The 13,557-nt window shown below is 52.3% G+C and overlaps 1 protein-coding gene and 1 long non-coding RNA gene across 2 annotated transcripts in view; one reads left to right on the top strand and one right to left on the bottom strand.

Annotated features, from left to right (window-relative positions):
- HMG20A (high mobility group 20A) overlaps positions 1–13,557 on the top strand; it is a 177,684-nt gene that overhangs the window by 120,975 nt on the left and 43,152 nt on the right. The window lies entirely within an intron of this gene.
- LOC137482168 (uncharacterized) lies at positions 9,866–13,021 on the bottom strand. The gene is made up of 2 exons (XR_011003910.1): positions 12,438–13,021; positions 9,866–12,252 (listed from the first exon to the last, which is right to left on the bottom strand). It is a non-coding gene; the product is annotated as an uncharacterized lncRNA (long non-coding RNA).

The raw sequence follows: 13,557 nt of genomic DNA, 5'->3' as shown, positions 1-13,557 counted from the left end.
AGGGTGCCCACAGACAGGAGGCTGAGGGGCAGCAAAGGAGGGAGAAGGGGCCCCAAAAGCACCAAGGAAGTCACAGTTACTGAATGGACTCTTCCCTATTGCTTTATTTGTTCCCATGTTTTGCCCTGGGCACTGATGTTTAGTAATTTAGACCAAAGGGATCTAAAGCGTTGCCATAAAGGGTAGTTCAAAAATCAATGGATGTTAGAAAGGGTCAAATGATGCCATAAAGAGATTAACAGCAGCATGGAGAGATAATATTCCCCTGACTGCAGAGCTGGCCCTGAGAGCTTTATGACAGGGAAAAAGCAGAGGCAGCCCCAGCACCTCTTTCCCTGCTTGATTTCTCCCCCTCCTCACAGCTCAGGGCTCAGGTTTGGGGAGAAGGAGGGTGGGACTGCTGGAGGCAGGGAGCAGGGAATGGCTCTGGAGATGGGAATGAGAGCAGACAGGCAGGTGGGCCATGCTGCTGCCTGATGAATCTGCTTCTAATCCATACAAACTGCAGCTCTGTGGACAGTCCCTGCTAAATCACCCAGGAGGAATTACTTACTCAGCAATCAGTCACAGGTTTACAGCATGAAGGTCAGATGTTATGAGGGTCCCCTGGAAATGCATGGGGGAAGCACAGCATGGCTGTGGGTCTCTCCCCTGGCATGGGACCTAAAGCCAGGGCAGGCAGTGTGCTGGGCAGGGGACAGAGCCAGCCAGGGCAGCCTTCCCCTGTCTCTTCCTCCCCAAACTCATCTGTATGGCCTCCTCACCAAGCTAGGGAATAAAATCAGGAGCCCAAGGGACCTGAGGGCTGAGGCAGAGGTGACATTTGGAGATGAACTGAATGGCCTTGTCAGGAGAAGGAAAGCTGTTCTCCGGGGAATTGGTTTTTGCTTTGTTTTCCGCTGTTCTTTGGTGCCATGGAATAATGTTCTCAGTGCTGACAATGCTCTCCTGCAGGAGCACATTGGAATAAGCAGCTCTGTTTTCTCCTGTCACTCTCCTGGGGCACTGCCTTTCTCTATGGGGACAGGCAGAAGGAACCACTGCCAATTTTTGCTTAGAAAACACTGTTGATGCACAAAGATCTGTTCAGGACATGTGGAGGGGCCACTGCAGGCTTGCAGTTGACTGGGCTCATAGAAGGGCCCTGAAGGAAGTGAAGAGGCTGAAACCTACGTGTTCAGCAAGGATTGCCTGGGAAATCTCAGCCTGGCCCTCCTGGGAAGGTTTTCCCCTTGGAGAGAAGCCAGAGGCAGCTTCGCCATGGCCCAGCTGATGCTTGGGAAGCCTGGGCAGGAGCCAGTGATCTGCATACAGGGATCTTCCTTCAAAGCATGAGCAGTCCTTGTACACACAGCTCCCTAAGCCTTCCCATGGTGACAGTTTCTGGCAGGATAAAGCCAAGGCAGATAAAATAACTTGTTTTCCTGGTATTGCACTGTAGATCTTAGTACTGCAGGAAATTAAAAATCACACCCAGAGGTACCTGCTGTTTCCTGGATAGAGGCTCCTTTCCCTGGGTGCTGCAGGCTGCAGGCCTGGCTGGCGCCCAGAGGGTGGGAGCTCTTCATGAGGACAGGCACCTTTGGGGTCTGCTGGGGACTCCCTGAGGTGGGAAGAACACATGAAGAACGGGATTGCATTTGGTGCTGCACTTAAACAAATCAATGTGTGAATCGATGTGACTGGAGGAGATGTGTTGAAGAGCCAGCTGACTGATGTACCATATTAGCAAATGTGAAGGGAAAGGAAAGACATGGCTAAACCTTGGGAAAAGATGACCTTGATCCAGTGCCCTTTAAAGCCACAAAGGCATCTGTTTACTGGAAGAGACAGCTGCCATATTATGTGGGAGCATTGAGTCACCACGTGCTGAGAGGTGACATTCTGAGCTCTTACTGCTGCCATGATTGGGTGGCTTTAGGCCAGCTCAAAGCCCACTTTTCCCAGGAGGAACCTGCTGTGATTCTCTCTCCCTTGCCCAGAGGGACATTCTTCTCTCCCACTTCCTTGCTGAATGCAGCAGACCCTGGTGGCCATCAGGATGCCTGGTCCATCCCTGGGCAGTGTTGGCCCTGCTGCAGGCACAGCTCCATCCAACATCCATTCCTATACCCTGGGGCAGAGCAGGCAGGAGCCCTGGGCAGAGCTCCCAGACCCTGGCATGGAGCAGTGGTTTGACCTTTGGTCCATCTCCAAGGAAAGCAGCATTTTACAGATAGGCTTTAGAGTGACGTGCGCCGTCATCTCTTCCTTCTCTCGCTCAGTTCCTTGATGCCAGGGTGTTGTTTGAGCTTGCTCCCTCTCTCTGCATTTCCTCTCCTTCTATAGCTTTGTTTCTGATTCTCTTCTGCTTCCCATTTTTTCCCCTTTTCCATGTCCTGCTGACCCTGATCCTGCTCACCTGCCAGCCAGCCCCATTGGGACTAACTCTTGGGTTGCCCTCTGTAAAGATTTGTTTTCTTGCCTCACACCCAAGCGACAGCAGATGAGAGAGTGGGGTGCTGCCACGAGATTCCTGTGCTTGCTTCCATCAGTGCTTCCTGCAGAGTCTGGGCGATTATTATCTCTGTAAATGACTGAAAGAAGTAGAGTGATAAAAGGATTAAGTGAGACGTAATTTATTTTATTTATTTATATCTTGCTGCTCCTCCTCCCATCCCCCTTGACAAGCTGTGGAGCATATTGTGCTGCAGCTGTTCCAGGGACAAGGGGTGACATGGAGACCAGGGCATGGTGCAGAGGGGTCTGGGAGCAGGCAGAGAGCACAGATGGGTGTTTGGGCAGGGGGTACAAGGGGCTGCAGCAGGAGGGCAACAGAGCCCACTGTGAAGGGGATGGGGATGCCATGAGGCAGCTTGTCCACTTTTTTGTCTCCTAGGCCTTCTTTTCAAGACAGGGGTAAGAGCTCATGAGAATGCGGTCATGGAGCTGGACCTGGAGCTGCTCAGAGTGAGAGTTTCAGTGAGTTATGAACCAGGAGGGCTGACAGAGTGTCTCTGGACAGGAATTGTTGCACAGAAATCCCACAAATTGCTGCTTGCCTGGGGCCCCCGAGTGCACAACGCAGTGGCACAGCACCGTTCCCATGAGCAGTGCCTGCCAAGCTGTTCCTGCAGCAGATCCCTGCAGATGCTACTGGAAGCAGCCTATTCCCAGCTGAAGTTTATTTCAGGTCTCCATGTGTGTCTGCTAAATAGCTGCCAGCATACAGACTCATAGGGACAAGCAAATCCTGTCTGGCAGCTCACAGAGCCCTGCCTGTGTCTGTGGCCCCACTGATGGCCCTTACAAGCGTTCCCACGGTCAGAAGCCCGGGTGACTTCCAGCCGTGCCGGTGGCATTAGAGTTGGATGGGGCTTAAACCAAGACAGAGACTCAGAGTTATATAAAACAATTTAGCTCAAATGTTCCGGTTCTGGTATTGCACCCCCTCCCAGGTCCTTGGCACAGAGGGAGCAGTATATGATTGCAAACTCTCCTAGGATTGAGCCCTGAGGAATGAAGCTGGAGATTATATTCCTGGCAAAGAGTCCTCTCTAAAACTCATTTGTACCAAGGCTGTATCTATTCTAGTAAATGTAAGGAGCCAGGATCCAGTCTGGTCCTGTGGGGGTGTGATGTGGTGTGGTTCATGCTGATACAACTAAACTCTGGCCTCTCCCATGCAGTTCATTGGTGACAGTCCCTGGCTCATGCCATCCCCTGAACCGTGTCCAGGATCCTCTGGGACAGTGTTGGCTGGAGCGGGCCAGGGAAGCATGTCCTGGCTTGGATAGCCATGACAGTGTCTGGAGCCTGGGCTCTGGCCCTGACTTAGTTGCCAATATAGATCTCTCCTGACACAGTTTGAGGGTAGAAGGACCTGCTGGTTGGAGCCAGGTATGTGGGCTGTCTGGAGTGCTGCTCACTGGCAGCACAGGGTTACCACATATGCAGCAGGAGCGAGGGTGGGCTTGGAAGGGAGCGGGGGAATTTGGATGGGGAGGGAAAAGCCATTTGTGGCACGCTGGGAAGCCTCAGCAAGCAGGAGTGGAGGCAAGAGGACCCTCTCAGTGTTTTCCCTGTAGTCTCAGTGCTGGCATGATCACACTGCCTGTACCAGCAGGAAGGACTTGGCAGCCGCCATCTCACTGAGTGCTGCGTGGAGACAAATCAGCTGCTGGGTTTGTGTGACTAAAGAGACCCAGGAGCACAATCAGTCAGGAAGTGAAACAAAAGGCTGGCAGCATTCAGGCCAATACCTTCAGGAGTCCTCGGGATATGGGAGCTCTGCAGGCAGGTGAAGCAGCAGCTAGAACCATGTGCAATCATCGCATGCTTCCCTGAACCCCTGGGATCGTGAGCTGGCCCTAAAGGGGCAACAGCTGCACCATGATATTCCCTTAAGAAGTCCAGTCCCCGAGGCAGCATGACAGATATTTGCCTGGCAGGCATGTGGTGGCAGCAGCACCCCTCAATTAGCTCTTGCCATTTGTTCTGCCTCGTGCTGCAGCTGCAAAGCAGCTGATGTACACTGGGCTGTTGGTGCTTCTGGACCTTGGCCTCCATCTCTATGCCCGGAGTTCAAGGTCCTCTCTGGGTTTATGGTCAGCAGCAGAGGCTGTAGGTGGGACATGCCCCACCAGCTGTCACCCTGAGAGGCAGCCCAGGGGCTCAAGGCCAGGGTCAGCCTGCTGCCTCTGCTGCCTGAGGCCCCACCCACAGGTCTAAGCAGAAGGAACAATTTTGTCTCTTCAAACAAGGCCTGTGGGAGATGAAGCCACATCAGAAGGGTCTCCCATGGATTCTGCTCCACCCTTGGAGAACACAAGGCAGGTGAGACCGGCAGCCATCACTGGAAGGTCACCTGAGGAATGGACATCTCACAGCCTGACACAGCTCTGCCTAAAGTCAGTGACTCCCCTGGGCTGACTCTTGCTATGGTGGCTTCTCCCCACAAATCCCCTCTGGCATTTGCTTTTCCTGACCTTCTCTGCTCTGCCATCTCTACCTTCCCTTCCACCACTGCCCACAATGAGCAGCGTGAGCAATCCAGCATGGCCCAGTTTAATATTCCACAGATCCTCACACACTGATAAATGAGAACAAGAGAGGGAAGGGGGGGATGAGAGCCTGGTGCATGGGGGGGATATAAAGCCCTGAGCCAGTATTCAGAGCAGCAGAGATAACAATAAGCGAGAATAATAGTCTAACAAGTCGGAAATGTCACACGCGATCGGGTGCCATTAACACAACATGGATCTGAAATATCACATAATTAGTTTTGTGCCTGTTGTTCTGATTTGGAGAGAAAAAATATTAAAGGGAAGAGATTTGGGGGGGCAGAGAGGAAAGTGCTAGCAAAGTGAACTCATAAAAGGGCAAAGCCTACAGCATCTAATGTTTTTGGAATGGTATAATAAAGCTCTATCTCCTTACCCATGTTTGAGGCAGAGATTTTTATCTGGCAGTACAGGATAAAAAGAAATGAGAACTTGAAAAGGGTAGATAAAATTGCGATTGATCTCTCTAGGGCTGCCTTGCCTCCTTTCAGGGAAGCTTGTGGGCCTCATGAATTGCTCCACTACTGAGACACACGATCCCCACCCCTTCCCATGCCACCTCACTAAAAGATGAAAAAACCAATGTTTTCAAGACTTCTTTCCCCATCTTTTTATAACCCAGTGCACAAAGCCCGAGTTGGAAGGCTGTGCAGTGACTCAGGAGCTGTTTGTCCCCTGAGAGCAGGCTAATGCATGGGTGTTTGGGGGACCCCCACTGCTCCAAGGCATGTGAGTGCCTGTGCCTGTAGACAGGCTCGGAATTTCAGGGGCTGGTGTCTGCTACCAGCTGGTGGGAGCAAAGCTCCTGCCTCTGCTGCAGAGCCTGCTTTGTGCTGGGGCATTTTGTCTTTCTGAGGGATACAGGCACTTTCAAAAGAGACAGAAACACTCAGGTCTCAGTGGGCACTGCTTGGGGATGGTTGTATAAGGATTGGAACATGACTCTTCTCTGAAATGGTAGGAAAAGGGAAAATTGCAAATATCACATGAGAAAAACACTCAGTCCTTTCCTGCCCTGCAGCCTCTTGGGGTGTGAGGAAAGTGGTGTACATGCCAAGCTCTTGTGAGTCAACTCTGGTTGTGTCAACTCTACATCTGACTATTAGGTGTCTATATTAGGTGACTAATTAGACTATGATTAGACGATGAGGTGACTAATTAGACTATGAGGTGACTAGTTAGACTATTAGGTGACTGTACACTCCTCTTTTTCTGGAAGGAGCTGCCTCTTTCTGCAGGGCCCACACCTCAAACACACTTCTTTGAGACAAGAGGCCTTGAAAGAGGGGGTGGGGAGTGCACACTAACCCACCCCTCTATCCTGGAACAACTTCAAGGTCAAGTTGGAGTGGGCTCCACAAGTTGGAGTGGGCTTGGAGCAACCTGGTCTAGTGGAAGATGTCCCTACTCATGGCAGGGGGCTGGAACTGAATGATCTTTGAGGTCCCTTCCAACCCAAACCATTCCATGATTCTATTAACTTAGCATTTTTATCAATAAGATCATGATAGGGATGGGGATGGATTTCTTATCCATGCTTCATTTTAAGCATTCCCCTTTCTACATGCCTTTCCCAAAAAGCCCTTTAAGTCTGGCGCTCACGGGGACATGAACAACCAACTCGTTACCTCTTCTCTGGTGAGACAGCTGGAGCTGCTCGTACAGCATGAGGCACGGCTTTTGTTGTCTCCTCATCCCCTTCTCCATGCCCTGGCTGTGGGAAGTTGGTGGGTGCCTCCTGCTCCTGTAGGCAGGCACTAACCGCCCATCAGTGCTTCTCCAGGCTGAAGGACCTTGTGGTGCACAGCAGCCAGAGCTGGTTTTGCCAGCTCATTCCAGGGACTGTATTTTGGAGGGGAGATGGGAAAGACATGTGCTCCTCCTGTTTGCTCTTGCTCTGTCACCGCAGACCAGCTTCACACCCATCCCGGCACTCCTGTCCCCTTTCCCTGGTCTGTGTGAAGGGAGAGCAGAGATGTGCTAACCCCAGATCTGAATTACAATGCCTGGAGCTCTCAGTCACTTGTCTACCTGCCAATTGCTAATCACTTTTAAACATATTCTGGGAAAGAGGTGCTTGCAAACAAAAGCAGCACTCCTGTGCCCGAGGCATGGGTAGCTGTGTCCAACTCCTGTCTCTGGAGGATGCCTGTAGGATTGGGATTCAATTAATTCGGCCCCAGCGGATCCATCGCTTTGCCTGCCAAGGGCCAGGCACTGACAGCAGCGTGACAGCAATGCTGATCTATTGCTGCTGCTCTGGCCAGTCGTGACAGGGAGCCGCGGCTTTGCCGTGGAATGAGCCATTCGCAGAGGGCTGAAGTGCAGCCGCTCTGGGCTGGAGAGTGGCCGCTGTGTAACAGAGCTCCCCTCATTCACATGGCAAGTGAAAAGTATTTCTGCATTTTGTTAACACTGAGCAGAAGTCGTAAATATTAGGACTAGCAAAGAAGTGAGTTTTCCTTTTGACAGGAAAGTCTGTGGCATAAGTTTTTCTCTTGACTCTGAAATGAATGTTAAAAATTCTGATGAAGCATATGTTCTTCCAAAATTAAACATTTCATTTCTATTTCAGCCTTTGCAGCTTGCCACTATTTTTAAAATACAAACTAAATGATTTTGTTTGGAAAAATAGTTTTGAACAAGGCATTTTAGACTTCTCAAAATTCTTTGTTTTATTTTTTAAATGGAAAAACTATTGAACAGACTGTGTGATATTAGTATTTTCTGAGATGTATTGATTTAAATGAATACAATTATTTTATTTTGGTGATAAGCAATTGTTGATGAAAAATTTCTGATTTGCTCTAAAAAGATGGACAAGGCCTGTATTATATATTGGTCTCTATCTATAGAATGAGCCATTAGCTATTGCAAGAAGCAAAGGGAAGCTTTTGTGACTATTACTATAAAAAAATCCCTAAACACACTCCTCTGCATCACATGTCAATGTAAAATATTAAATTTCTTCTAGCAGTTTACAGGAAATTTTATCAGAATTATGCAAGAAGGAAATAAGCTGCAATATGAGCTTAACAGTACTAGCTCTCCCATCCATTTCAGTCTGCTTGAGTTCTCAGCAGATCAGCTCAGCCTGGACTTGTGAAGGCTCAAACAGAGCCCTAACTCTGTCCTGGTTGGAAAGACAGGATTCTGCCAGTGGAGCAGGAGCCTCCCTTGGAGTGGAGAATATGGCCCCCTTCCCTCTGAATTACTATAACTTTGAAATGAAGGGGCTGCCAGGCAGAGATGGCTTTGAGAAGGGCACAGGCGGGAGTGCAAGGCTCGGGAGAAGCCGTGCCAGCCCTCTCCCGCCGTGTCCGTGCCCAGGCGCTCCGGGGCCCCGGCGGCGCCGGCCCCGCCCCGGCCGCGGCGAGCCCCGCCCGCGCTGCAGTTCCCGGCGCGGCCGCAGGGGGCGCTGCTGGCTCCCGGCCGCGCAGGGCGGGCGGCGCTCCCCGGCGGCAGGGGGCGCTCCCCGGCGGCAGGGGGCGCTGTGCCGCGGGCAGGGGGCGCTCCCCGCCGGCAGGGGGCGCTCCCCGCCGGCAGGGGGCGCTCCCCGCCGGCAGGGGGCGCTCCCCGCCGGCAGGGGGCGCTCCCCGCCGGCAGGGGGCGCTGTGCCGCGGGCAGGGGGCGCTCCCCGCCGGCAGGGGGCGCTCCCCGCCGGCAGGGGGCGCTCCCCGCCGGCAGGGGGCGCTGTGCCGCGGGCAGGGGGCGCTGTGCCGCGGGCAGGGGGCGCTGTGCCGCGGGCCCGGCCGCGTCTCCCTCACGCGGCGGCGGCGGCGGCCGGCCCGGGGCAGCGGGGGCGGCGCGGCGGCGGCCGGCCCGGGGCAGCGGGCACACCCGGGCGGCGAGCAGGAGGCGGCAGAAACCGGGCAGTTGTGCCAGGAGCCGAGGGGCGTCCCCGGCAGGCGGGGGCCGTGCGGCTGCAGTGCAGCAAAACCGCGGAGCAGCCGCAGAGGAGTGGCGGGGCCCGGCTCCCAAACGCGGCCGGGAGAGCTCCCCTGCAGGGGGAAGGGCCCGGCGTTCCGGGCTTTCCCCTGAGGCACCGAGCAGATGGGGAAGGGTGCTTTTTCACTGAGGTGGGGTGTTGGTAAGACGCCGGTGCAACAGCCGCTTCCACAAGCAGAGCTTCGCTCCCGGTGGGAGAAGGCCGCAGGAGACGGAGCCTGGCGCTGCTGCCGAGCTGTCCCCGCGGTGGCCACAGCGGCTTCTCCTCCGACGGCGGGAGAGCGAGAGAGCGAGGAGCTGCACCAATCCACTCCCCCAGACAAAGCTCGCCGTTTCTCTGCTCCTCCTAGAGAAACTCCTCAGATAAGAGAGTAGCCAGGTACACTTCTCTCCTCCTTCGTGGGTCCCTCTTTTGTTGCTCTTACCTACTGCTTGTTATTGTTTCTTAGAAACAAATGGGACAAAATTCCACGAGTGAAAGAAACAAAAGGGAAGATCCTAACCCGTAACAAACACCAAGGCAAATGTCTGCCTAGACTACAGCCCCCAGGAAACTGGGCTGCAAGGTTGCAATCCAGTCAGGATTTCAAGACGTTTGGAAAGAAGCAAGCAGCTGAGATGTGTTAGGGCCCAAGTTTCAGGTGGTAGCAAGGCCAGGGTGGGGGTAGCCCACCTGTGATGTCCCTGGCTCATCCCTGGTAATTGCAAACAGGTGGCAGCAACAGGGGGGCTCAGCCAGGTGAGCATTGCAGCACCTGGAACTTGTAACGAGGTAATAGACCATGCTGAGCTGGGCAGCTGAGATGGTCTGAAGGACTAGCTTCAGAAGAAGTCCTTCAGTCTGAAGGACAACTGGGGAGAGGTGTGCAAGCAAAGAGGAATTGGGGGAATGGTTCTGATGTGTTGCTTCAGCTTTAGAGGAGAGAAACCTCTGCAAAAGCCTTAGGACAAGTATGGATGTTTGATCATTTGAACAGGAATGGCTCAGGAACTGAAGGTACACTTACTTTGCTTGGTGGTGGTTGTGGCTGGAAAAAAGGCTCTCCTAGCCCTTGTTCCTCCCCTTTCTCTTGTGTTGGATTCTGATGGTGGATGGAGCGGCACCAGCCCTGTAGGTAGGGCTGAGTGTGGGCTGGGGGCTGCAAGTGTTGCCTGGTGCCTGGGGACAGAGGTTCCCTGGCCTTGGGAAACAGGGAGATAGAGGCTCTGCCTGTGCTGTGTCTTCAGAGGATAAAGAGTTTCACTGCCCAGGGCAGTGGGCTCTGGGGCTGGCTGCTTCCTTGACTCAGAGCAAACATGCCTGTTTTTCCATGTTTGTGGAAGTGACATTACCAGCTTTTCCCTGGGAAATGGCCTGCAAATTCAAAGAATAAAGAAAAAAAAAAACTTGTTCCATCTGTCATGCAGTCCTTTAAGGGCCACTCTTTCCCCCTGCAGCCATGAGGATTAGAAGCATCCTGTCCCCTTCAGTTGATGCAGAAAGTGAGGTTAAGTGCACTGCCGAAGACTCCAGGACCCGAGGATATGCAATTCCCTGAACTCATAAAATCATGACTTGGCAAAACTGTGCTAGCTGCAGAGCTGCTCGTGCTCTTAACCTGTATGTTCCCTAAGCCAATTAGGCTCAGTTTCTGGAGAGGGCAATAATGGCTGGGCACACTCCTTTGAACCAATAATGAAGGTGGCTGGAGCTGACGAGTGGCCTGCTAATGAGGGAGTGCTGCCTGCTTGCCGTGCATAGCTAATGACCCTGGCTCCAGTAGTCCACGGCCAGGCAGAACAAAAAAATCTATTTCCACCCAGTCCTTCACTACTATCCAGCTGCACTCAAGTGAACAGCTCGTTTGGTGGGGAGAGGAGATAACAGCATGGCTGTTTTCAGGAGAGGTAGTGTGGTTTTTCCTCTGCTACCCTGGGTCAGCCTCAACTCGTCTTTAGGCATTGCTGTTCTTTCCCCTCCCTGCCTCTGCAGTGGTGCTGCTTCAGGGATGGTGTTGGGAGTGAAACGAGTTGTGATATGTGCTGCAGGTTACGGTGGAGAGGAGGAATGCCAAAATACAGACATTTTAGGGCTCCAGTTTGGAGATGCCTGCCTGGTTAGTGTCTGTCATCTCCCCAGCCTCTTCTCAGGGGACAATACCCTTCTGCATTTGTGGAGGGAGCTCGGGAGGTGGGCAAGCCCCCCCCAAAAAGGGCTTTGTAGTACTTGTGAAACACAGATTTCTCCAGGATTGGTCCTTGTCTGTTGAAACCAGCACCAAGGGCTACAAGCAGGCCTGGGCTCTTATGCCTGGGCTGGGTCTGCTCCCATCTCTGCACTGGGAGAAGTGCCCACCTCTGGAGGTGGGATGGTCTGGTGTGGTGCAGGGGCAGGCACTGGTACCTGTGTGCAAAGCCCAGGTGTGCAGGAGGCTGTGTCAGCCTCCTTGGAAGGGCTGGGCTTGCTGTGTGTGAATCTCCTCAAGTGTGGTGGCGGGGAGGGTGGGTAGGTGGGCAGGGTACAAAATCTGCTGAAAAAAATTCTTCCTTTCACCAGATTAAACTCATCTTGCAGAGCTCCTGTGCGTCTTCCCTCCTACTTGAAATTATAAATATGTTTTTTCAGTGAGTTAGTGAAAAATTCAAGCTTTCTACTGTAAAGACCCCATCTTCAAACCAGGCCCTGTGAGATGTACATGTGGCAGTTGATTTAGCTTCATTGGGCTGCTGTGGTTGGTAAAAATGTATTGAGATGCTTCCAAGATGCTAAAGAAACATAAATGATTGCTGTTAGGCTAATTTATTACTATTTAGCAGAGAACAAATACATTTTTAAAGGGGTAATGGCAAATTAAAATTCCTGTTAAGCAAATTTGCTTATCTAGTACTTAGTAAAAAGTTGGGCTTAGATCCTACAGTCTCTTAAATGCACACGCAACCTTATGCAAGTGTGTAGCCCCAAAGAAATCTTAAATCTCTGTAGGATCAAGAGCATGGATATTAAATAGAAAGCCCCCACCAAATTAGTCTTTTGCTCTTGGCACTGCTAGTCTGCTCCTTACTCTCTGCCTTTGCTTGGAAAATGATAGTCGATGAGGTCAGTTTTACTTCTGTTTCTAGTCAGTGTCCAATCGTTGCCCTCAACGCTGGTTTTAGCAGGAGTGTGATCTTGATCCCACCTCTGACCTGCAGCACTGGGCATCAGCAGCCAGAAGGACACAGGCAGTGCCTGTGTGTGCTGGGTCAGGTGGGCTGTGCTCTCCCTTGGAAGTGCTCTGGGGATCTGCAGGATGTGATGCTGTGCCCTCAGTTACACAAGGCAGGATCTGGGGAGCTGGTTGCTGCCACCCAGCACAGGTGGGCTGTGCAGCCCAAACCAGGATTCACTAATGAAAGGTTATCCTGAAAACTCCTTTCTTGGGCTGCTAGATGAGCACAGTAACCTGCTTCAGCTGCTTCTTGACTTACCTGTCACAGCTGTGCAGCAGCTACAGCTCCTCTTCTGCTCTGTGTCATTTCCACATCCATGCTGAATGAACTAAAAGGGTGAGAATTTTGGTGAGGCCATGGCACAGGTTGCCCAGGGAAGATGTGGCTGCCCCATCCCTGGAAGTGTTTAAGGCCAGGTTAGAGGGGGCTTGGAGCAACCTGAAGAAGGCGTCCCTGCCTGTAGTAGGAGGTGTGGAATGATAGGATCTTGAAGGTCTCTTCCAACCCAAACCAGTCTGGGATTCTATGATTCTAATTAGTAGAAATTGGTCTTGCTTTCCTTCAAGTTTTAGTTTGTACTGCAAATCAAAGCAATTACCTTTCTGCACTCCTGAACTGGGGACTGGCAGTTATTTATTTTGTTAGCTACAGTTCTTCATGTGTTCTGGTGCAGAAAATGGAACGACGTGGTTTGCAGTTCAGTTGTGAGCAGGCTGCTTCTTGGGACGGGGTGTCACAGAGGTGGCCCTGCAAGGGACTGGCTGAGGTGTGGTGTGGCAGAGATACACCCCAGAAGCCAGCACAGGTCTGTGCAGGCGTGAGCAGTGCAAAGCTGGAATACTGCTGGGATCGGTAATGCTGAACCAGGGAGCACATACGGAAGTGTTTGTGCAGGGATGTGTGCCTGGGGTGGTTTGTTGTGAAGGCAGCTCGAGAAAGTTGCCTTGGTTCCATTGAAAACTGGTAGTTGTAGCACAGACAGCTGCACATGAGGGCTGGAATGAGCTTCTGGAGGGGCTGTGATTGAACAGGAGGTTGTGGGGGAATTTCGGTGGGCTTTGCATGGCCAGAAGTGGTATGGTCTGTCCCTGCACCCTGGAATTTGTAGCCTGTGGCTGGCAAGAGCTGACATCTGCTGAGACCTTTTAGGTGATATCTGGCCTAAAAACTGAATGTGTAGAGCAGCCCTTATTTCTGTTGATTGGACTATGAAATTGTGGGGACAGTGTGAATAAATACTCACCTGAACCAGCCATTTACCTGTGCTCCCGTCGTTTTCACCAGCAGATTGCTTTTCTCCACGTGAGCCTCACAGATGTCGGTGCTTGCTGGAGTCTTTGCTCTCCTGTCCCATTGTGCCTGTCATGCCAGGTGACAG

This window comes from Anomalospiza imberbis, chromosome 13, assembly GCF_031753505.1.
Source record: "Anomalospiza imberbis isolate Cuckoo-Finch-1a 21T00152 chromosome 13, ASM3175350v1, whole genome shotgun sequence".
Taxonomy (NCBI): Eukaryota; Metazoa; Chordata; class Aves; order Passeriformes; family Viduidae; genus Anomalospiza; species Anomalospiza imberbis.
The sequence above is the reverse complement of the archived record's forward strand: the minus strand, read 5'-3'. Positions and strand labels throughout refer to the sequence as shown.